The 25,896-nt window shown below is 46.9% G+C and overlaps 1 protein-coding gene across 3 annotated transcripts in view; it reads left to right on the top strand.

The window, feature by feature from the left end:
- Positions 1-25,896, top strand: part of CEP192 (centrosomal protein 192) — a 1,292,743-nt gene that overhangs the window by 763,460 nt on the left and 503,387 nt on the right. The window lies entirely within an intron of this gene.

The following is a 25,896-nucleotide window of genomic DNA, read 5'->3' as shown; positions in this document are numbered from 1 at the left end:
CGATTAGAATCCCATGAAGGTCCGGTGATTCTCGTTGCTCCAGAATGGCCTCGCAGACCATGGTATGTGGATCTCATCAACTTAGCGATCGGTCCAGTCCGCCTAGGCCACCTCAACAACCTCCTTCGACAGGGTCCAGTATATTTCGACCAGGCGTTTCACTTTTGTCTAGCGGCCTGGCTTATGAAAGGAGGCAATTAAAAAAAAAAAGGCTATCCAGACTCAGTCATCACCACCATGCTTAGTTCGAGAAAACCTTCTACTTCTCTCACCTATGTTAGAGTATGGAAGGTATTTGATGCTTGGTGTAGTAAGTCCGGGTTGTCTTCGCGCAAAGCTACAGTTGTAGAAATTTTGGCTTTTTTTACAAGACTGTTTAAAAAAGGGTCTGGCTTATAATTCGCTCCGCGTTCAAGTTGCGGCAATAGGCTGTTTACGAGGTAAGGAGAATGGTGTGTCTATTGCTAAGCATCAGGATGTTGTCCGTTTTCTGAAAGGAGCCAAACATTTGAAACCACCAGTCCGGGCTATCTGTCCATCATGGAATCTGAATTTGGTTCTTCGTAGTCTTTGTGCTCCTCCTTTTGAACCCCTTAAGCGAATAACTTTGAAGGACTTAACGCTCAAGGCAGTGTTTCTCGTATCAATTTGTTCTGCTAGACGCATTTCAGAAATTCAGGCATTGTCTTGCCGTGAGCCTTTCTTGAGAATTTCAGATTCAGGTATATCATTGCGCACAGTACCATCCTTTTTACCCAAAGTGGTTTCCTCTTTTCATCTCAATCAATCTGTTGAATTGCCAGCCTTCCCAGATTTGGATAAATCTTCTTCTCAATCACGAAAACTTAAAAAGACTTGATGTCCGCCGAGTGCTTTTACGTTATTTAGAGATCACTAATGTCTTTCGTCTTTCTGATCACCTTTTTGTTCTATGGAGCGGTCCTAAGAAGGGCTATCAGGCTTCTAAGGCTACCATTGCACGGTGGTTGAAGGAAGCCATTGCTTCGGCATACATTTGTAACGGTCGTCCAGTTCCTGATGGTCTCAAGGCACATTCGATACGCTCTCAGGCGGCGTCTTGGGCCGAGAGTCATTGTGTTTCACCTCAAGAAATTTGTAGAGCGGCGACTTGGAAATCTTTGCACACTTTTGCCAAACATTATCGTTTGGACGTTTGTGCTCCAGACGTCGACTCTTTCGGCAGTAGTGTGCTGAAGGCGGGACTCTCCGGATCCCACCCCATTTAGGGCAGCTTTGGTACATCCCTACTGTCTGGACTGATCCTGGTATGTACGGAGAGAGGAAAATTAGTTCTTACCTGATAATTTTCGTTCCTGTAGTACCAAGGATCAGTCCAGACGCCCGCCCAGTTTTTTTTCCAGAGAGTTCGCTATTAAATACTGTTAATTTCTTATTTTGATTTCCTTTTTATATTTTTCCTATGCAATGATTTAAGAAGCTCTGAATATTGTAACGTTATTTTTTTCAGGTTATGTATTTGTTCTATTCATATATATAGTTGATCTAGTCATTGATTATCCTTATTCATGAGTTTCTGCTTTGTTATTCAAAATACTGGAGGATCGCAGGAGGCACCCTGGGATATGGGAGGTGCTTCGAACTTTGACCTCTGACTCCACCTGCTGGAAGGGAGACATAACCCTACTGTCTGGACTGATCCTTGGTACTACTGGAACGAAAATTATCAGGTAAGAACTAATTTTCCTATTGGCACACTGAGCATGCTCAGCATGCCACTATCCATGCGTCCACATGGGGTCTGTCTTCAGTCCTTTCTTCTCCACGGAGCTAACATCTCGCGGAGGTGGAGCTCATGCTCTTTTCTCGGGAAACTATTTCAAAAAGTGAGGCTTTTTTTCACTATTTCTTCCTGTGCTGGGTCTCTCTTCAATTCCCGCTCCTTTCTCTGTCGGTATTATTTTTCGTGCTTCTCCTGTACCTGCCAGTCTTTGTGTCTTTTGCAGTCCATGGTGAGCCTCATGTTGGCCTTGGGCTTCCATCGGTGCCCACAGTGCCCCCAGACTATGTCCCTGATGGATCCACATGAGATGTGCATCCTCTGCCTGGGGGCTTTGCACGATGTTCAAAGCTGCAAATTGTGCGCTCAAATGACTCCAAAAAGACATCTGGCCAGGTTGGATAAGATGGAGAAGATTTTGGCTTTGGTAAATCTGAGCCCTCTACTTCGGCATCGATGCCTAAGGACCGAGAGGAATCATTCATCCTTAGTCACTTGGTGACCACTCCTCCCCCGAGGTTTGCAAGGGGGGGGGAGGCTTCGGGGATCGCCCAGTCTCTGTCTCGTCCAAGTCACGGACTTCAGGATCATCTTCCTCATCCTTAGCTCTGGGGAAGGGCTGGGCCGAGCACCGTGGGAAGTCTCGGAAGCACATTCACCGGTCCCCTTCTGCACGCGGGGCCAGGCTTGAGCTGGCTCCGGCGTTTGTCGCCTTGCCTCCGAAGCAGCCATGGCAAGATGCCTATGGCCAGAGACCGTTCATACCGGTTCCAGTGCTGGACATTTTTCCTCCTCGGGACTCCAAGGAGGAGTTGGCCTCTTCCCTCCACTCTCAGCCTGCCCTTTCATCGGAAGTTTTTGAGGTGGAGTTGGAACATGGGCGCACCTGGTGGTGGAATGTACTTTGTGCGATGGAGCTTGTGCTCCCACCACCTGGACCAGTGCTTTCCCCGATTCTGGTGCCGGCACTGGTGCCCATGCCAATACCGCCCACGGTAACAGGGCTGGAGCTGTTGTTGGAACATCTTGACATCCTTCTTGGTGTCCTCCCAATCCAGTTACTGCTGGCACCCTGAAATTTCTGTGGGCCGTTGGGCACTGAAACGTAAGGCATCCAAGCTTGTCCTCTTGGGGGATTCGTCCAAGGATGAGGGTCCTTCGATGCCCTCTGCTCCACGATGCCTTTGTGCCTCCCCATCTGGCGCTGCCAGGACCTGGGGCTGTGCTTTCGGGACCCTTGATGCCCTCAGGTTCCTTGGTTCGTCCACCTATGGATACACCCAGTTCTCCCCGGCTACCATCTCCGCATGGCTGACGAGCCTGAGGACTTGTACGACCCCTGGGGGGAGGATACCTCAGATGCTTCATCGGTGAATTCTGATGATCTTCTGTCGGATCCTTCCGCCATGGAGGAGTGCCGCTGTTCTCTGCCGAAGGACTTAACCTTCTCAGGGTTTGTCTGGGCGATGGCTGAAGCCATTCCCTTTCAACTTAGGAAAGAGGAAGATGCCCGCCATAAGGTGCTGGAGATCTTCCAGTTCGTGAATTCCCCGAAGGCGGTTGTAGCAGTGCCTGTCCATGAGATTTTCAGAGAGCTGCTTCTTCGGCTCAGGGAGCACTCCCTCTCTGTGGCCCCAGTGAACTTGGAAGGCTGATGGGGTTTGAGAAGTGCCAACTCCCCCACCAATTGGCGATAGTGGAATCTGTGCTAAAAAAGGCAGAGAGGTCGAAAACCCATGCCTCAGCCCCTCCTGGCAAGGGCAACAGGGCATGGGATGATATGGGGAGGAGAATGTTTCAAGGCTCCATGTTAGTGGATTCTCCTCTTACAAAGAAGAGACTGGCCGTCAACAGTACCACGTGCTCCCATTTGGCCTGGTCTTCATGAAGTGTTTGGCCGTGGTGGGTGCCTTTCTGTGCCAGCTGGGAATCCAGGTCTTTCCATGCTTGGATGACTGGCTGGTCAAGAGCGGAACGCAAGCAGGAGCAACACGGTCTCTATACTAGATCATTCAGGTGTTGGAATACCTGGGGTTTCTAATCAACTACCCGAAATAAAATCTCTGTCTATTGTCACGACTGGATTTCATATGGGCCGTGTCTGGGTGCATGCACTGCTTACTCTGGCGGAGGAGATCCAGAATTGCCCTCAGGTCTGTGTGTGGTGTATGCTGCAGCTCCTGGGGCACATGGCCACAACTGTACTTGTCACCACATTTGCCCTCCTGCATATGCGTCTAGCCTTGTGGACTCCATGCTCCCAATGGCGGCAGGCCACCCAGGGCCTTCAGGTCCGCATCCAAGTTTCTCCTTCTCTCAAGGTTTCCCTAGCTTGGTGGAGGTCCTCATCCAATCTGGAGCAGGGGGTGCCTTTTCAGGCTCCCCCTCACCAGGTTGTGTTTACCACAGATGCGTCCCACCTGGGCTGGGGTGCCCATATAGAGGGCCTCCTTACCGAAGGTCTGTGGACTGCAAAAGAAGCTTAGTGTCAGATAAAGTTCTTGGAGCTGAGGGCGATCCGGTACGCACTGTGGGCCTTCTGAGATCAGCTATCCAGCAAGGTGATCCTCATTCGGACAGACAACCAGGTGGCGATGTGGTACATAAACAGGGGGGAGGCATCAGGCCTTTCCTTCTTTATCAAAAAGCAGTGCAGATCTGGAATTGGGCCCTGTCTTGGCAGATATCACTCCGGGCAGAGTACTTGGCCGGTGCGGAAAACACCCTTGCAGATAGGCTAAGTCACACCTTCCGACCCCATGAGTGGTCCCTGAAGCAGGAGATGGACCAGATCTTCCATCTCTGGAGTACCCCGGTCGTGGAGCTGTTTGCCTACCCCTACAACAGGAAAGTTCCTCAGTACTGTTCCCTGTCCAGACCAGATGGCCAGTCAGCCACAGACGACTTTGATCTCCACTGGGGAGATGGCCTTCTGTATGCATACCGTCTACTTCTGTTGGTGATGAAGACTCTCTTGAAAGTTCGCCAGGACCGGGTGATCATGATCTTCATAGCCCACATTGGCTGATGCAAGTCTGGTTCCTGCCTTTGCAGGTTCTCTCCCGGCTTGACCCAATCCATTTGGTGACTGCCCCAGACCTTCTCACACAGGATCAGGGCAGATTGCGCCACCCCAACCCCCGGGGCCCTGACACTCAAGGCCTGGATGATAAAGGTTGATCCAGCAGCTGTTTGACCTCTCAGAGGAAGTGTCTCAGGTCCTGGTAACCTCAAAAAGGCTTTCCACCAGGAAGTCTTATGCATTGAAGTGGAGGAGGTTTACACTCTAATATGAGCAGAAGGGCCTTGACCCCCTTCTCCTGCCAATTGTGGAACTCCTAAATTACCTGCTGCACCTTTCGGAGACTGGGCTTAAAACCAACTCAGTTTGGGTGCATCTGAGCGCCATAGGAGCATACCACCCGGTGGTGGATGTGTCGCCCATCTCAATGCAGTCACCTGTAGGGCGGTTCATGCGTGGTTTGTTTCAGCTGCGGCCTTCCTTAAGGGACCCTGCAGTGTCCTGGGACCTAAATGCGGTGTTGGCCCAGTTGATGAAGCCACTGTTTGAGTCCCTGTGCTCCTTTGCTCTTAAGGATTTGCCCTGGAAGGTCTTATTCTTCATAGCGATCATGTCTGCACGTAACGTCAGTGAGCTGCATGCCCTGGTCACTTATCCGCCCTACACACGGTTCTTCTGTTACCAGGTTGTTTCCAGCCGAAAGTGGTGACTGAATTTCAACTTAACCAGTCCATTGTCCTGCTCACCTTTTTCCCTAGGCCTCATTCCAACCCAGGGGAAAGAGTGCCACACACACTGAATTATAAGAGGGCCTTGGCCTTCTATCTGGACTGGACAGCCAGCCATAGGCAATCCGCCCAGCTGTTTTGCTCTTATGACTCCAACTGGCTGGGAAGGGCTGTTGCTAAACAGACTCTCTCTACCTGGCCAGCTGAATGCAACGCCTTCTGCTATGACCAGGCCAGGATTGCAGCTGGGAGGCCACGTCATAACTCATTCTGTTAGGGCCATGGCCACTACTGTGGCCCACCTGCGTGCAGTTCCTCTGGGGGAGATATGCAAGGCTGTGACATGGAGTTCTCTCCACACCTTCACAGCTCATTATTGTCTGGACAAGGATGGCCATTGTGATAGCAGATTAGGCCAGTCTGTCCTCAGAAATCTTTTTCAACTGTGAATCCAACTCTTACTACCTATGGGCCCTATTTTCGGTTCAGGCTGTTCCCGATGTTACCTGCAGCACCTCTGTTGTTGTGCGCATTGGAACCTAGTTTGGTATCTGTTGGTCCCATTGGTCTCTGGTCCAGCTAGGGATTCACCCACATGTGAGAACTACCATCCTGCTTGTCGTAGGAGAAAGTGAAGTTGCTTACCTGTAACGTGTTCTCCTAGGACAGCAGGATTTTAGTCCTCAGGAAACCCACCCGTCACCCCAGAGTTGTATTCTTGTGGTTGGTTTCTTTCTTTTTTCATGATCTACTTAAGAGACTGAAGAGACACCGCATGGACACGTGACTAGTGGCATGCTGAGCATGCTCAGTGTGCCAGTCAGAGTTTCTAGAAACATTGACATAAGTTTTCCGTGCCAGGCTTCATCGGATGATGTCACCCACATGTGAGGACTAACATCCTGCTGTCCTAGGAGAACACCTGTTTACAGGTATGTAACTTTGCTTTCTCTAAAATGATGGATGACTTGTCCGTTTTGTCCATCACTTATTATCTCCATATTGTAAACCCGAACGCATTCTTCCCTGGACAGTTGCCAGATGTTTCAGTGCTCAGCAGTAATTTGTATTCTTGAAACAGCAGGTTACAGAAAGGGAGGGCTATTAGAGGAATCTGTGGACAAAGGAGGGAGAACTGTTGAAGGGGGGCCATCGGGAGAATCTGTGAAGGGGGAGAAGGGAGGGTAACTGCCTGTGTGCATGCTGACCTTGTAAGCATGAAGCAAAATTGTTTGTGACATAACTATACTATGTGTGACAATATTTTCTTTCATAAAAGACATAATTAAACACGCTAATAAATGTTCATAAAAATAATGAAATATAGTTTGGATTACAATACCAAATTTTTCTTGCTTTCAAAATAATATTTTTAGCATTTGGATAGGTGAATCCATGACCAGTGGGTTATCACCTCTACCAGCAGATTGAGATGGAGCAAAGCTGACGTGTTAGTATATATACCCCCTGCACTCCCATCAGTATTCTCTGTCTCCAACAGATGGTAGACATGAATCTCCCTACTGAGGATTGTGTTTAAAGTTTTTTAGATAAGGAGAAAAGTAGGAAGTTTATTGCCCCACTATCCTATGGGTGATACCTTATGGTCCCTCCCTCAGTCGAGTTTCCTGAGGTGATAACTATGGATCCTTCCCTCAGATGAGTGCCTTGTTTCGGTAGTTGGTTTTTGCTGGCATGGACGTAGCTGTAGAAAAAAAAAAAAAACAGCTGAAAGGCAAGCAGGTGCAGAAGGCCAAGCGCAGCAGTGAAGGTATATGCCCTCTCCCCCCCTGCAGCCAGAGATAGACTGTACTCGGCCAGGACAGGCTGAGCTCAAGTAAAGAGCAATTTAAAAATAAAAAGAATGGGAGTTGATGTAGGGATTTCTCCCAGGACAAGCAGGATGGTAGTCCTCACATATGGCTGACGTCATCAGGAGTCCTGTGGCCACAGGGGTCTCCCTTCAGTCTTTTTTGCTGCGCTGCAGTTTGCCTCACGGGTTAGAAGCTCTGTGAGATTTCTCTCACTTTTTTTCCTCATGGAAAAACTTGAAGTTTTACTTCTTTAAAAGTTCCCTAGCAGGGGTCTCCCATCGCACTCAGTTTCCTCCGACACTCGGTGAGTACTTTTCCGGTGTCTCCAGTCGGTTCCTGCCGCCTTACCATTCGGTTTCCGCAGGCCACCAACCGTTTCGCGCCCTTTTTATCGGCATGGCGACCGGATTCAGAATGTGCCCAGAGTGTCTGCGAACAACGTCCATCACAGACCCTCACACTCTGTGTGTGTTCTGTGCCTGGGCTTATCACACGATGTCAGTCTGTGTCCCGAATGCGCCCAAATGACTCCAAAAGGCAGATGTGCCCTTCTGGATAAGATGGTGATACTCTTCAAATCAAAGTTGACTCCATCGACTTTTGCACAGTCATCACCGGCGAGTAAAGGTCCTTCCAACGACAAGCCTCACCGGAAGTGGCAGGGATACTGTAACCGTCCATCACCACCTCCATCCAGGGCAGCGGTAGTGTCATCCTCTGTGCCGGGGAAGACCGGACCAAGCACCAAGGGAAACATCGCAAACGGCACTGAAGCGATTCCACTCCCGGTCCTGGCACAGACATTGCAGCGGCATCCATGGCCATGGAGCCGCTTTTGAAGAGGGCCCAGGCAGAGGAGCCCCCAGCCTCCTCTGTACCTGAGACCCCGAGGCATTCCCCAGTGACATCGGTGCCGGGTGTACTGTGCCTCCACAAACTCATGTGGAAGAGCCAGTATTGCCTAGCCTGCCTCCCCCTGTAGCTGCGTTATCAACACCAGCTTTCAAGGAGGAACTCGACATCCTTGTCTGTCAGGCACTCCTCTGTCTTCCGGAACCTACAACCGCCAATGATGCTGGCCCCCACACCGGCACCAACCCCGGAACCATCGATGTTTGCACCGCTACTGGACCAACTTGATACCCTCATCAGTGCTTTTCCGACTCAGCCTGTTCCATCGGCACCAAGTGGGCCATCGAGACCTCCGCAGTTCCCGATACCCATTCTGGGCTCCTCGGAGAATGACGACACTACTTCCAGTCCTGCTCCAGGTCCATCGGGGCTCTCAGGACTTAAATGTACACCGTTCCCCTCGATGCCATCGATTCCAATACACCCTCCATCGAGGCCTTCATCGATTCCCACATGTCCTGGAGTTTTGGACATTCTCCCTCCTTCCGGATCTCCGCTTGAGACACCCTATGACCCATGGGAAGATGTGGATACAGATTCCTCTACATCAGAGGACTTGGTCTCAGAAACTTCTCCTCCAGAGGAAAGACGGCGGTCTCCTCCTGAGGACCTTTCCTTTGCCAGCTTTATCAAGGAAATGTCAGAAACCATCCCCTTCAATCTAGTGACTGAGGAGGAGACGTGTCACAAAACCTTGGAGGTTCTGCAGTTTGTTGATGCCCCCAAGGAAATTATGGCCATTCCAGTGCATGAAGTCCTGTTGGATCTCCTACACCTCCTATGGGAGCATCCTGGCACTGTTCCACCCGTAAACCGGAAAACAGATGCAACATATCTAGTTCAACATGCCCCAGGCTTTCAAAAACCACAACTGCCTCATCAATCTGTTGTGGTGGAATCTGCACAGAAAAAGGCAAAACAATTATGTCCACATTCCTCAGCTCCTCCTGGTAAGGACCAGAAGTTCTTAGATGGACTGGGTGGAAAAAGTTTCCAAGGCTCAATGTTGGTGTCCCATATAGCCTACCAGCTATATATGTCCTAATACCAAAGAAACCTTTGGAAACAGGTCCATGATTTCGCAGACTTGTTGCCTCAACAACAAGAAAACCTGACTGCCTTTATCCACAATGGCCTCGAAGCAGGGAAGCTTGAAGTGAGAGTGGATATGACTCCTTCGTAACTTCTTCCCATTTGTCAGCAACAGGAATCAGTGCTAGAAGATGGGCCTGGCTAAAAGCTTCTGATTTAAGACCTGAGGTCCAAGACAAGCCTGCTGATCTCCTGTGCACTGGAGACAATCTCTTTGGTGATAAAATATAAGACGCAGTGACTCAGTTGAAAGACCACAAGACCCTGCATCAATTGTCTTCAGTCACGACAGACGCTCTCTCCTCATCCCGCAAAAAAAACATGAGAAGGGACCCGCTCACGCAAATACTATCCTCCTACATCTAGAGCGAGACCAGCCAGAGCCCCTCGGAGGGGACATACACGCCAGCCCCACAAGCTGGTCCAGCCTCCGGATTTTGATGCGTTTCCAGAGAACAGTGGCCACTGGTCCATGAACCCAAACCCAGAAATACCTGTAGGAGGCCGATTGCGCCACTTCGAAAATAACTGGCACCTCATAATAACAGATCAACGGGTAATATCCATCATAGCCCAGGGTTACCGTCTAAAAGCTAAAAAAAAAAATGAAAAAAATCAGCTTTAAAATGTGAATGGAGATCGTTATGAAGAAAAACAGTGAGCATGAGACCCGCCCCCTTGTGACCAGCCCAGTGTCGAGCCGGTAAACGGTGCCATTCCACCTGGCACCGAGGCGGAGGGGGCTGCCCACCAGCACCGGGCACTTTTGAGATGCTTCACTGAAGAGAAAAGCTAAAAAAAAAATGAAAAAAATCAGCTTTAAAATGTGAATGGAGATCGCGATGAAGAAAAAACAGTGAGCATGAGACCCGCCCCCTTGTGATGTCATCCAGCCCAGCATCGAGCCAGTAAACGGCGCCATTCCACCTGGCATCGTGCGCCGAAGGGGCGCGACAAAGGGGCACTCCCCTTTGTGCACCCCTTCGTGCAACCCTTGGTGCTATCTTTTTTCGTTTTTTTTTTTCTTTAATTTTCATTGTTATTAATGTTAAATGTATTTGACAAAGGTAACTTTTTTCCTGCATCTCCTGTTTTAATGTAAACTGGTATGATTTGTATATTATACATGAATGTCGGTATATAAAAATTTAATAAATAAATAAATACACTTTCTCACAGTACCCCCGGACTCTCCACCCAATCCATTGTGGGCCCAAATAGACCACACATTGCTTCTAGAGTCAGAACTTTCCATCCTTCTGTGAACCAGGGCCGTAAAACCTGTTCCCCTGACACAGAGGGGCAGAGGGTTCTACTCATGTTATTTTCTGATTCATAAAATATTGGGTGGTCTCCACCCCATCCTAGACCTCTGTAATCTCAACAAATTTCTTCAAAAAGAAAAAATTCAGGATGGTGTCTCTCGGCACCATGCTTCCCCTCATACAACAAGGAATTGGCTCTGTTCTCTGGACCTTCAGGACGCGTAAGCACATATCGCCATATTCCCACATCACTGCAAATACTTGCGCTTCATAGTGGGTCACAATCATTTTCAATACCGAGTTCTGCCATTCGGTCTGGCCTCAGCGCCTCGAGTGATTACAAAGTGCTTAGCAGTGGCTGCCGCACATCTACGCAGAAGCACCGTACACGTGTTTCCTTACCTGGATGACTGGCTAATAGAGTCGATTCAAGCAAGGAGCTCTCAACTCTCTAAAGCTCACTATGGATCTTCTACACTCGCTAGAATTTCTGCTAAATTACCAAAAATCCCACTTGAATCCATCTTACCTTCATCGGAGCAGATTTGGACACCACAGTCGCAAAGGCCTTCCTGCCCAGCAACCATGCGGACATACTCTCCAAACTGGCTACATCTCTGCGCACATACAAAACAGCCTCAGCCCATCAATTCCTCACGTTGCTGGGCCACATGGCTTCCACGGTCCACGTCACTTCTATGACCAAGCTAGCCATGAGAATAACTCAATGGACTTTGAAATCTCATTAGCTCCAAGCCACTCAACCTCTTTCATTCCTGATCCATGTAACCGACCAGCTATGTCTGTTACTTCTCTGGTGGAAAAACAGAGCCAATTTTCTGACAGGTCTATACTTCCAGCAACCAGTTCCTCAAATGACCTTAGCCATGGACACATCCAACTTGGGATGGGGAGCTCATGTGAACATCCTTCAAACTCAAGGTACTTGGACACAACTCGAAGCAAAGTTTCAAATCAACTTCCTAGAGCTTCAAGCCATACGTTATGCTCTCTATGCAATCAAAGACTGCCTTTCACACTAGACTGTTCTCATAGAAACATAGAAATGACGGCAGAAGATGACCAAACGGCCCATCCAGTCTGCCCAGCAAGTTTTGCACTTTTTTTTTTTCTCATTCTTATCTGTTACTCTTGGCTCTTAGTAACCTTTTGATTCTATTTCCCTTCCACCCCCACCATTAATGTAGAGAGCAGTGTTGGAACTGCCTCTAAGTGAAATATCTAGCTTAATTAGTTAGGGGTAGTAACCGCCGCAATAAGCAAGCTATACCCATGCTTATTTGTTTACCCAGACTAAATAATTCAGACCTTGTTGGTTGTTGTCTGTATATAGATCTACTTTTCTTCATTTCCCCTGCCGTTGAAGCAGAGAGTTATGCTGGATATGTATTGAAAGTGAAGTATCTGACTTTCTCCCCTGCCGTAGAAGCAGAGAGCTATGCTGGATATGCATTGAAAGTGAACTATGAGACTTTCTCCCCTGCCGTTGAAGTAGAGAGCTATGCTGGATATGCATTGAAAGTGAAGTACCAGGCTTATTTGGTTTGGGTAGTAACCGCCATAACAAGCCAGCTACTCCCTGCTTTTTTTGTGAATGCAAATCTTTTTCCACGTTTCCTCTTGCCATTGAAGCTTAGAGCAATGTTGGAGTCGCATTAACCATGTGTATGTTTATTGAATAAGGGTATTATCTCCAGGCAGTAGCCATCATTCCCGTGAGCCACCCACTTCCTCTAGACTTTATGGATCCACAGTGTTTATCCCACGCCCCTTTGAAGTCCTTCACAGATCTGGTCTTCACCACTTCTTCCGGAAGGGTATTCCAGGCATCCACCACCCTTTCTGTGAAGAAATACTTCCTGACATTGGTTCTGAGTCTTCCTCCCTGGAGCTTCAAATCGTGACCTCTGGTTCTGCTGATTTTTTTCCAACGGAAAAGGTTTGTCGTCGTCTTTGGATCATTAAAACCTTTCAAGTATCTGAAAGTCTGTATCATGTCACCTCTGCTCCTCCTTTCTCCAGGGTGTACATATTTAGATTCTTCAATCTCTCCTCATAAGTCATTCGATGAAGACCATTCACCCTTTTGATCGCCCTTCTCTGGATCGCCTCCATCTTGTCTCTGTCTCTTCGGAGATATGGTCTCCAGAACTGAACACAGTACTCCAGGTGAGGCCTCACCAAGGACCTGTACAAGGGAATAATCACTTCCCTTTTCCTACTTGATATCCCTCTCTCTATGCAGCCCAGCATTCTTCTGGCTTTAGCTATCGCCTTGTCACATTGCTTTGCCGACTTCAGATCATTAGACACTATCACCCCAAGGTCTCTCTCCTGCTCCGTGCACATCAGCCTTTCTCCCCCCATCGAATACAGTTCATTCGGATTTCCACTCCCCATATGCATGACTCTGCACTTTTTGGCATTGAATCTCAGCTGCCATATCTTCGACCACTCTTCCAGCTTCCTTAAATCCTGTCTCATTCTCTCCACTCCTTCCTGCGTGTCCACTCTGTTGCAGATCTTGGTGTCATCCGCAAAAAGACAAACCTTACCTTCTATCCTGTCCGTAATGTCGCTCACAAAGATATTGAACAGGACCGGTCCCAACACGGATCCTTGCGGTACACCGCTTAAAATCGCGCTCTCTTCAGAGAGAGTTTCATTTACCATCACACATTGTCTTCTGTCCGTCAACCAGTTTGCAATCCAGGCCACCACCTCGGCACTCATTCCTAAGCTTCTCATTTTATTCACCAGTCTCCTGTGCGGGACCGTATCAAAAGCTTTGCTGAAATCCAAGTAGATGACATCAAGTGCTCTTCCTTGATCCAATTCCTTGGTTACCCAGTCAAAAAAGTCTATCAGATTTGTCTGACAGGATCTTCCCCTGGTGAATCCATGCTGCCTCTGGTCCATCAATTCTCCCGACTGTAGATAGTTCACTATTCTCTCTTTCAACATTGACTCCATTACTTTTTCCACCACTGAAGTGAGGCTAACTGGTCTGTAGTTACCAGCCTCTTCTCTGTTCCCACTCTTGTGAAGCGGGACCACCACCGCTCTTCTCCAATCACTCGGCACCATTCCCGTTTCTAGGGATCTATTGAACAGGTCACACAGCGGACCCGCCAGCACATATCTGAGCTCCCTCAGTATCCTGGGATGAACTTAATCAGGCCCCATGGCTTTGTCCACTTTCAGTTTCTCCAGCTCTTCCCATACATTTTCTACTGTAAATGGAATTACATCTACTCCACTCCCCTCCAGTTTCTTGTTAACTAGCGACAGTCCTTCTCCAGGGTCCTCTTTAGTGAACACAGATCTGAAGTATTTGTTTAATATTTCCGCCATTTCTTCGTCTCTCTCCACACATTGATCCTTTCCATCTTTCAATTTCGCTATACCACTTTGAACTTTTCTCTTTCACTGATGTATCTGAAAAATGTTTTGTCACCTCTTTACCTCCTTGGCAATCCTCTCTTCTGCTTGACTTTTTGCCGTCTTGATTAATTTCTTCATCTCCCTCAGTTCTACCAGATATTCTTCTTTGTGCTCCTCCCTTTGGGATCTTTTATATTTCTTGAATGCTGTTCTTTTAGCCTTTATTTTGTCAGCCACCTCCTTTGAGAACCAGATTGGTTTCATTTTTCTTTTGCTTTTCTTTACTTTTCTAACATATAGATTAGTTGCCTTGGTAATTGCTCCTTTTAGATTGGTCCATTGTTGATCTACATCTCTCTTGTTCTCCCAGCCTTTTAATTCTTCCTCCAGGTACTTCCCCATTTCATCAAAGTCCGTGTTTTTGAACTGCAAAACTCGGGTCTTTGTGCTTCTTTTCCGTATCCTTTTTGTGATATTAAATCATACAGACAGACAACAGAGTTGCAGTGTGCTACTTGAAGAAACAGGGAGGAACATACTCTTATCTGCTCTACCAGGAAGCTGCGCAGATTTGGGCCCTTGCACATTCCATGCATCTCTGGGCCACTTATCTGGCAGGCATACAGAACATAGTAGCAGAATGCCTCAGTCGATGTTTCCATCCCCACGAGTGGTCTCTGGATTACCTGCATAGCGAGCAAAATCTTCCAACGCTGGGGTCAACCAACCATCAACCTCTTTGCATCCGAACCGAATCACAAAGTGGACAGGTTCTGCTCCTTGCATAGATAACAAAACATGTTAGCCATGGATGCCTTCGCTTGCCCCTGAAACACAGGCCTCCTTTATGCGTATCCTCCTTTATCACTGATAGCCAAAACTCTCGTGAAGCTACGACAGGATAATGGATCAGTGATACTCATAGCCCTGTACTGGCCTTGACAAGTATGGTTTCCCATGCTTCTCTACCTCTCCATTCGAGAACCAATTTGCCTGGGCACAGCGCCCAATCTCATAACTCAGAACCAAGGCATGTTGCTCCATCCGAGCCTTCAAACCCTATTCCTCACAGCCTGGATGTTGAAGGCTTGATCCTGCAACCGCTCAGCCTTTCAACTGATGTCTCTCAAGTGCGTGTAGCTTCACGAAAGCCTTCCACACGAAAATCCTATCATTCTAAGTGGAACAGATTTACCATATGGTGCATGCAAAAAGGTATCGACCCTTTTTCCTGCCCCACTCCATATCTATTAGACTATCTCTGGCACCTTTTAGAATCTGGTCTCCAGACTTCTTCGGTGAGGGTACACCTCAGTGCCATTTCAGCGTACCACAAGGGAGTAGGGGATGCCCCAATAACAGCACAACCCTTTTGTAAGTCAGTTTATGAGGGGCCTACTACAACTTAAGCCCCCTCTACGGCCACCAGTTACTGAATGGGACCTAAACTTAGTACTTACAAGACTCATGCGTTCCCCATTTGAGCCTTTGCACTCCTGTGATGTTAAATTTCTTACATGGAAAGGTTTTTTCCTAGTAGCCATTACATCTGCTCGAAGGTTCATTGAGTTACAAGCACTTGTCACGTACTCACTTGTCTCCATACTCACCCTAAATTCCTTCCCAAGGTGGTAACCGACTTTCACCTGAATCAGTCTATAGTCTTGCCCACATTTTTCCCAAGGCCTCACTCTCACCAGGGCGAGAGAGTTTTACACACCTTGAACTGTAAACGTGCACTTGGATTTTACCTAGACCGCACTGCAGTCCATAGGAAATACACCCAACTCTTTGTTTCTTTCGATTAAAAACAAACCGGGAGTTGCAGTAGGCAAACAAACTCTCTCCAACTGGCTAGCAGACTGTATTGAATTCTGCTATGAGAAAGCAGGCCTTCCCCTTCAGGGACGAGTGAAGGCGCCCTCAGTAAGAGCCATGGCAACGTCAGTAGCACACTATCATTCAGTGTGCTGAGATCTGTAAGGCTGCAACATGGAGCTCTCTCCACACTTTTGCAGCACATTACTGCCTGTACAAAGAAGGACGTCAAGACTCTGCCTTTGGCCAATCCGTCTTGAAGATCTTATTTCCAGTATAATACCAACTCCTTCTACATCCACCTGCTGTGATTTTCAGGCTGCCTCATTTTCACCAACAGTACACCAGTTGTGCCTGTTGGACAAGTTGTACGCTATTGGTCCAAACGAATGAGTCAGCCTGCAGCTTGCTAATCACCCATATGTGAGGACTACCAGCCTGCTTGTCCTGGGAGAAAGCAGAGTTGCTTACCTGTAACAGGTGTTCTCCCAGGACAGCAGGATGTAGTCCTCACGAAACCCACCCACCACCCCACGTAGTTTTATTTTATTTTTCGCTTGCACCTTTTGCTACAAACAAGACTGAAGGGAGACCCCTGTGGCCACAGGGATTATGGCATGCTCAGTGTGCCAGTCAAAGTTCTAGAAACTTTGACAAAAGTATTCCGTGACAGGGCTCCATCTGATGACATCACCCGTATGTGAGGACTACATCCTGCTGTCCTGGGAGAACACCTGTTGCAGGTAAGCAACTCTGCTTTCTCCTCCCTTCGGTCTCCATGCTCGATGTGCCGATCCGACATCTGTTGCTGCCTCCAGGGGAGCTTGTGGGACTTGGGCAGCCTGGTGAGTTTAGAAGCCTTCTGAGCTAGACCCTGCTCTCAGGCTTAAATTGTTTTGCTGTGTGGCACGCTGTGGCAGCGTTCACACACTTTTTTCTCTGCACATAAAGCTGCACTTTTCAGATACGTCACTTCATGCTTATACGCCCGGCTATGCATCTGGTTGTGCGCCTACCTGGACGCTCAGTTGAGATCATAAGGACACCTACCTGAGTACTCAGTTGTGCTCCTAAGGGTATCTAGTTGGGGACACGGTGTGCTTCATCGTGCCTAGACTTGTGCTCATGTTGGGTATCTATCTGGATAACTGCTTTAGGTGCCTAATTTTTGAGCGTCTATTTTTTTTTTACAAGTGGCTATTATGAGTACAGATGGGCGCACAGTTCTCAGACGCTTGTTTAGAGCAGTAGTTCTCAACCGGTGTGTCGCCAAGCACACACAGGTGTGTCCCCACACTTCCCGGTCCCCTGCTGACCCAGCTGCTCCCCCTATCCGAGCAAGACAGGTCCTACACGCGGGCTTAAAATGCTGAAAGCCTGGATGGAACGCGGCAGGAGAACAAGAGTCAGCGGCACCGGCATGCTCTCTTCTTCCCGCCCCCTGAGTCCTGGAAGAGGAAGTGGTTATCAGCGGGTGCAGTGCAGGAAGAAGAGACCTTGCTAGTGTGCTCAGCATCGGCCCGAAGAAAAGAAGAGTGGCGCGGTCTGAAGAATGAGCAGTGCGGCTCAGAGAAAAACGAAGAATGTCGTCAACCCCGGCAGCTGATGGGACTCCTTGCTTTGCAAGGGCTGAAAATGAAGTAGGTTGCTGCTGCCTTTAGGGTTAGAAGTGGAGGAGGCTGCTGCTGCTGCCGCTAGTTTGGGGGAGGGGGTAAAGTGAGTGAATGAGCAAGCATGTGTGTTTGAGATCCTGTTTGTGTGAGTGAGATAGCATGTATCCACATGCTATCCACATGCTATCTCCACATCCTGAAAAAGCTTAAACCCCTGCTCCACACACAAGATTTCCACCTAGTTCTGCAGACCACTATCCTCTCCAAAGTGGACTACTGCAATTCCCTCCTCCTTGGCCTCCCAGAGTCGACCATCAAACCCCTACAAATCCTACAGAACGCCATGGCGAGAATCTTAACTAACACCCGAAAAAGAGACCACATCACCCCTATACTTAAGGACCTCCACTGGTTACCTATCTCTTTCCGTATTCAATATAAAACCCTTACCATCCTTCACAATCTGCTCTACAAAACCAACCCCTGGCTCAAGGACTCGCCTCACTTCCGCATATCCACCCGTCCAACCAGATCCTCCCTCGCAGGTACCCTTCATACTCCCTCCCTTAAAATTGCTCATCTCACATCCACGAGAGAAAGGGCCTTCACTATAGCCGGCCCTACACTCTGGAACTCCCTTCCCACTTTTCTCCGCCTTGAACCCTCCCTGGCCACCTTCAAAAAAGGTCTCAAAACCTGGCTTTTCAGAAAGGCCTATCCGGAAACCAACCAAACCTAGACGTACACACCTAGCCCTCCCCCTCCTAATCTCCCCCCCCCCCCCCCCCGCCCGACCTTCCCTCACCCTAGGCATCCCCCCTCCGCCCTCTCATTCCATCGTATTACAATTTTACAAGAATGTTTTAATTAAACTAATGTAATCTATGGTAAATAGTTCTAATGTAAATACATACCTCTGTAAATAAGTTCTATCAACGTTAACGGTTGCCCTTTTCTTTCTCATGCTACCTATCTCTTCCCTCTCTTCTCCTGTCTCCCCTTCCCTTCTCCTCTTTCTGGCCTGCTCCAATCCCTTGTTCCCTGTTCATTGTAATTTCCTCCTATATTTGAGTTACCTGTAAACCGGCGTGATGTGCCATACGAATGTCGGTATATTAAAAGTTATTTTATTTATTTATTTTAAGTTTTTCTATACCGGCATTCGCGATATATATCGCATCATGTCGGTTTACAATTAACAAGTAGATAGGGAACAAAAGGCAATAAATAACATTGATCTAAGTATTAATAATAATAAAATAATAGTAATAGTAGTAAAAAACGTTAAACAAGAGAAGGCTAAGGAATGCAGTTACAATAAAACAAGGGAGTAATATAACTTGGATCAGAGAAAAGAAGCAGGGGTTTAAATATATATAACATATATGCCAGTCAATGTGCTTATAGCGTTGAAGAATTGCCCTTATGAGGTAGGGATATTAATTACTATGATTAAGGCAAAGTCTGAGCGAATAGGTAATAATGGAATAGGTTTAGTTTAGTTCAGGAAAGGCTTTCGTGAATAGCCACGTTTTAAGTCTTTTCCTAAATGTAGGAAGGCAGGGTTCCTGTCGCAAATCTGGTGGGATGGAGTTCCACAATGTTGGTCCTGCAGTGGAGAAAGCCCTGTCTCTGGCGGTTATGTGCCTCATGGATTTGGAGGGTGGTACTTGTAGGGTTTCTCTATAGGACTCTCTGATTGGTCTTTTGGACGTGAATTTTTTGAGAGGAATTTGAAGGGTGAGCTGAGAGTGTTGATGTATAGCTTTGTAAATAATGGTTATGGACTTATATATGATTCTGTAATGAATTGGCAGCCAGTGCAGATCTTTGAGGATTGGTGATATGTGGTCTCTTCTCCGTGTGTTAGTTAATATTCTAGCAGCCGTGTTTTGGACCATCTGAAGGGGTTTGGTGTGAGATGATGGAAGACCTAATAGCAAAGAGTTGCAGTAATCTAGTTTCGAAAAAATTATTGATTGTAGAATAGTTCTGTAGTCATGAAAATGGAAGAGTGGTCTTATTCTTTTTAAGACTTGGATTTTATAGAAGCAGTCCTTAGTAGTTTGATTTATGAATGCTTTTAGGTTTAACCTGTTATCCATGATAGCTCCCAAGTTTCTTACTTGTGGAGTTTGTAAATTGGGTGGAGGGTTTGTGTCGATGTTACTGTTTTCAGATGAAATTAGGAGGAGTTCGCTTTTTGAAGAGTTTAGTATTAGATTAAGGTTTGAGAGGAGTCCATCAATTTTTTGAAGACAGGTTTCCCAGAATTCTAGAGTTTTGGTGTATGATTCCTTGACGGGGATGACTATCTGGACGTCATCTGCATACAGAAAGTGTTTAAGGTTTAAGTTGGTTAGCAGTTGGCAAAGAGGGAGCAGGTAGATATTGAAGAGCGTTGGTGAAAGGGAGGAGCCCTGTGGAACTCCCGTAGATGAAGAGTAGTGTTGAGATTCTTTGTTGTGAATTTTGACTTTGTATTTTCTGTTCCCTAAAGTTGTTAAATAAATAAATAAATAAATAAATAAAGTTGTTAAATAAATAAATAAATGTATGTGAATGATTGAGAGCCTGTACATGTAAAAGAGAGTGTGTGTGATTGAGAGATGGTTTAGGTGAGGGAGCATGTTAATATGTGATTGACAGCATGTGTGAAAGTGAGAGAATGAGAGAGAAAGCATGTGAATGAGAGACTGCATGTGAGAGAAAAGGACAGCATGTATGTGTGTGACTGAAAGCCTGTGTGTGTAAGCCTGAAAAGATAGACAGCATGTGTGTATATGTGTAATTAAGAGCCTAAATAAGTGAGAGAGAAAAAGCATGTGTATATGTGAGTGACTGAGATCCAGTGTGTGAGAGAGAGAGAGAAGAGAAAGTTGCAAACAAACCATCCGTCGTCCTGCTATTTCAAAACAATCTCAGGGCACCTGGATATCAAACGTTCCCAGGTATGCAGAGCAAAACATTTTTTTATCCTTATTTTTCATTACTGGGTCTTTGTGTCTGCTATTTTAAAATATTTTATTGGTGTCCAGAAATTTTTGATATGAGTTTTTAATTATTGGATATTCCATTCATCTGCTGTTTTGAAATAATCTGTTCTTTTTGTTAGTATGGTTTTACTGCTACTGATTTTATATTTCTTGATTTGTTTTATAAGGATGGGTGATGTTTCTTTTTTTCCTTTGTTGCACTGCATACTGAGACTCTGGCTTGTGGTTTCCAATTCAGTTTTTGTCTGCATGCTTCTAGTTATGCGTTTTGGTCTCTTTATTCTTTGTTAGGTGAGGGTCAGCACATGTAATTCAGGTAAGGTTCTCTGCTGGGGTGTAGTTTCTGTGTAGGGCTCTATAGCAGCCTGACTTGGTCCGTTTTCCTAATAGGAGATGTATTGTCTTAAGGCCTGGTGTAATATTTTCAGTGTTGTCTTTTCTTAGGTAAGGTGGTTACTGTTAAGTGCTGGAAATTGGTGCTGTTTTGGTGTGGGATGTTTACCGTTTATGCAATTTCTGTTCAGATACAATATGTATCTTTTCCTTGTGTCATTCTTAACAATAAAAATAATTCTGGGCCTTTATTTGTTTATTTCCGCTGTAAATTGTAATGAGCAGTGTGTCACACATGTGAACGTAGTCTGTCAGGTGTGTCACGATGGGAAAAAGGTTGAGAACCACTGGTTTAGAGCGTGCTGTTAACTGTGGTGCCTTTAACAAAGAAGCCTAAGCAGATTACCCTTTATGTTGCTTGCCATATTCGGGCATCTGTCTGGTGTCCCCTCTAACTTGTCAGCACTGTTTGGAGGCTCAGGGAAGCTTAGCTCTGTCTGATTTTGCTAAGCCCTGTCCTTCCCAGCATGATGCGGGAATGCAAAAAGAGTTGCCAGGCGTTTTGCCTGGAATTGTGGCACCCGTAACTGGTTTGTCAGCAGGTAGTTCAGTGGGTGCAGAACACAGGTTTTGGCATGCACCCCTCTGCATTTTTTTAGCTGGAATTTTTTCAAGGGCTGCAGTCCTTTTTTTTTTTCAGGCGCAGTCTTTGTCCCCAGCCAATCTTAACAATTCTGGATCACAGGCTGCTCCTGCACCTGGTGCGATGGATAAGCATCTGAGTATGTCGAGGCTTGCTGCGTGTCACGCTGATAGGGACCCGGATGGCACAGATGATTAAGCCAATGATTAATCCCTGGAGGATGGGGAAATTCCTCCAAGGCTGGAGCCGTATAGAACTGTGTTGCATTTCTTTCATATAGATAAGTTGCTGGCTCTGATTTCCCAGACATTGATGATGCTTGTGGTACCAGGAGGTTGATTCCATGTCTGAGCCAAAGAAACATCCCATTTTGATTTCTTCACGTAAAGCCTTCTGTTTTTTTCCCTATTATGGAGGCTATTCAAGAATTGATTGATCTTGAATGGGTGCCTCAGAAGCAAATTTTAAAGGGGGACGAACATAGAAGGGCTATACCCCCTGGATCCAGCTGGAGAGAGCAATTACACTTCCTGAAAGTGGATGTGCTGATGTGTACCGTCACCAAGAGGGCAACTACTCTCATAGGGAGAGCAATATTGAAGGATGCACAAGATAGAAGAATTGAGGCCATCCTTAAGTAGGTCTTTGAAGCGATGGCAATGAATTTGCAGATAGCTTCCTGTTGCTCCCTGTTGTATCGTCTTTCAGGACATCAGTGAATCTGGTCTGAATTCCAGCATAGTGATGGGACCTGCAACCGCCTTTTTGGTGGATGTGGCTTCAGCCTGGTCCACACTTCATCCCGAGGGGTGACTTCGCTAATAGCGGCCAGGCGTCAGCTATGGTTCAGGAATTGGTTGGCCTATGCAATTTCAAAGTCAAAGATTATGACTTTGCCCTGTAAAGGATCACTCTTGTTTGGGAGTGAGCTGGAAAAATTGGCCAATAAGTGGGGTGAGGCCCAGATTCCTCCATTACCAGAGGATAAGAAGAAGACACTGTGCACCTTTGGTACGCGAGGTAGTGCTTGGGGTTTGACTCTTTCGACATTTCAGAGGCGCAGCTTCCAGATTGACTCTGCCTTTGGGTAGGTCTCAGTCCTTTCGTCCCAGGCAGCCCAGATGGGGCGCAAGCTCTGGTAGTAGTGCCCCCTGAGCCTCTCAATGAAGGAGTACCAACCTACCCCGGCATCAGGCGACAGGAGATAGTCACTTTTTTTTTTTTTTTTTATCAGAGGTGGGATGAGATCATTTCAGACCAGTGGGTTTTGGAGGCAATAAGAGATGGTTATGTTCTGGAGTTTCTCAGTGTTCCTTGGAACATCTTCATGGTGTTTTCCTGCAAAACTCTGCAGAAAACAAGCAGTGAAGTCTATTTTGTCAAGGGTCCTCAGCTTGCGGGCTATAGTTCCAGTGCCCAGCTCTCAACAAAATATGGGCTGATATTCCATTGTGCCCAAGAAAGAGGGCTTCTTTCTCTCCATTCTAGATCTCAAGGGAGTTAAGTTATTTGTGAGTAACTCATTTTCGCATAGAGACCTTGCGCTCAGTGATAATGGCAGTAAAGTCGGGGGAGTTTGACGTCTGATTTGTAAGAGGCGTACCTTCATATTCCCATCCACCTTGAGCATCAACTGTTTCTGCGTTTCGCTGTTTTGGGGCAGCACTATCAGTTTCGAGTGCTGCCCTTTGGCTTGGCCACCGCACCCAGAACCTTTTCCAAAGTTATGGTGGTGGTTACACAGGTGTTTGGAAAGGATAGCATTCTGGTTCACACGTACTTATACTTTGGGCTGATTCGGGCCAAGAATCTGGAGGAGAGCCTTTGAGTCTCACACAAGGTGATCTCCTTGCTACAGGAACTAGATTGAGTGGTGAACTTAGCCAAGAGCAATCCACAGCCATTCCAGGCACTGGAATATCTCAATGTTCGGTTCGACATGAAGCAAGGCAGGGTGATTGTGCCGAAATGCCGCATTCAGAAGCTGATGGCACAGGTGCAGTTAACAGAAACAATATGCCTGATGGTGTGGTCTTGTCTGCAAGTGCTTGGATTGATGGCAGCCACCCTAGAGGTGGCTCCATGGGCAAGTGTGCATATGAGTCCTCTTCAGCATACCTTGCTGGCTCATTGGAGTCCTTTGTCTCAAGACTATTCGATTCGGCTTCACCTGCCGGTGAAGATCAACACGCAGCTGTAGTGGTAGTTGGAAGTGGACCATCTAAGAAAGGGGTTTCCTTATGATCACCAGACTAGATAATACTCATCACAGATGCAAGCTTCAAGGTTAGGGGTCCCACCGTCAGGAGTAGATGGTACAAGTGTGCTGGAGTACAGAAGAGTCTCTCTGGAGCATCAATCAGCTGGAAGCCCCAGCCATAAGGTTGGCTTGCTTTCGATTCATTGATCGATTGCAGGATCAAGCAGTCTGGATAATGTCAGACAATACAACGACAGTGGTCTACATCAGTCATCAGGAGGAACCAAGATCCAGCAAGTGTCGCAGGAAGTAGCCCAACTCAAGCAATGAGCAGAAGTGCATCTTCAGGAGATCTCAGCCTCCCACATTGCATGAAAAGACAAAGTAAGGCCCAACTTTCTCAGCAGCCAAAGTCTGACCCAGTAGAATGGGAATTGTCAAACGAGGTGTCCCGTCTGTTGAACTGCTGGCAATATCTCACAACGCGAAGGTTCCTTGCTTTTCAGTCGCAGGAGTAATCAAAAGTCCTTGAGCATTGATGCCCTCATGCAAGAGTGGCTGGAGGACAAGCTTCTATATGCCTTTCCCCCGTGGCCCATGTGGGGCAGAATGATTCAGAAGATCGAGAGTCACATGGGGATGGTGCTTCTGGTGGCATCAGATTGGCCCAGAAGGCTGTGTGTGTAGATTTGCAAAGGCTCCTGTTGGACCTTCCTATCCAGTTACCAGTTCACAGGAATCTTCTGGTACAGGAGCCTGTTCTTCACGAAGATCCTACTCAATTTTGTCTTACAGTATGGCTCTTGAGAGGACTCGGATGCTGAAGTGTGGATATTTCACTGCGATGATTGCCATCTTGCTATGATCAAGAAAATGTTCTACTTTGTTAGCCTATGTGCAGGTTTTGGCGCTTGTTTGAGGCTTGGTATGAAAATTGAGAGATTCTTCCGCATTTGGTTAAGATCCCGCTCATTTTGGAATATTTGCAGGATGGATTGAGAAAAAAGGGTTTGCCCTTAAATCAAAGGTACAGGTGGCGGCTCTTTAGTGTTTCCAAGGTCAGGTGAATGGTGGTCTCTTGTTTGCTCATCTGGATGTGGCTCATCTTCCTCCCTTGCGGTTGCCAGTACCCTTGTGGAGTCTTAATCTGGTTTTGGATTTTCTGGTGTGTCCTAGCTTTCGATCACTGTGTAGCCTTTCCTTGATGTTACTTAAGTTGAAAACTGTGTTTCTTGTGGCAATTTGTTCTGTGCATAAAGTCTCCGAACTGAAGGCATTGTCTTGCCAGGAACAGTTTCTGCGAATAACTCCAGAGGCAATGTAGATGCGTACTGTTCCATCTTTTTTGTCAAATGTAGTCTCGGATTTTCATTTGAAGCTGTCAGTTTCCCTGCCGACTTTGGCTAGGGAGAGAGATGTGGATGTATATTGCCTGTTAAGGTCCTTGGATGTCAAGAGGCATATCTTGAGGTATTTAGAGGTTTCAGAACTTCTCAGGAAGACTGGCTGTTTATACTCCATGGTGGGAGTAATCAGGGTGAGCCAGAGTTATGGAGGTAGTCACAGCTGCATATGTGGATGCAGAGCAGCCGTTGCCTAGTCAGGTTAGGGTTCATTCCACAAGGGCTCAGGCAGTGGACTCCCATAGATTTCCCAAGCGACGAATTGGTGCTTCTTGTATATCTTTTCCAGGCATTACCACCTGGATGTGCAGGCACGGGAGGATGCAGCCTTATATGTACGGTATTTATTGGACTGAGGGAAGCCTCCCACCCTGTTCGGTAGTAGCTTTGGTACATCCCACTGGTCTTGGATCCACTTATCCAAATGCTGTGAAATGAGAAATTACTACTTGCCTGATAATTTCCTTTTCTTTAAGGAGGATAGGTGGATCTACTTTCCCGCTCTTGGCTGCTGGATATTGATGCTATTGTCCTCATGCCAATCTAATCCCTAGACTAGTGTCATTACACTCCTTGTCTGAGCTAAGTAGTTTACTGTTAGCTGAGTGCAGGAGTAGTTGTCTGTTAACAATCAAGTTTTTGTTAGTTTGTCCACAGCTTTTGCATGGAACACTGGCGGGCTGATGTCCGTGCAGAGGTATATATACTGTGAAGTCAGCTTTGCTTTGTTTCCATCTGTTGGTAGAAGGTCATAACCCACTGGTCGTGGATCCACCTATCCTCCTCAAAGAAAAGGAAATTATCTGGTAAGTAGTAATTTCTCCTTTTAAGACATCAGTAGTTAAGATGTTTTCTTAAATATTGCGAAGATACTAACATAATTGAAATAGAAT

Source organism: Rhinatrema bivittatum, chromosome 2 (genome assembly GCF_901001135.1).
Source record: "Rhinatrema bivittatum chromosome 2, aRhiBiv1.1, whole genome shotgun sequence".
Classification (NCBI taxonomy): Eukaryota; Metazoa; Chordata; class Amphibia; order Gymnophiona; family Rhinatrematidae; genus Rhinatrema; species Rhinatrema bivittatum.
This window is presented reverse-complemented; position numbering and strand designations above follow the sequence as displayed.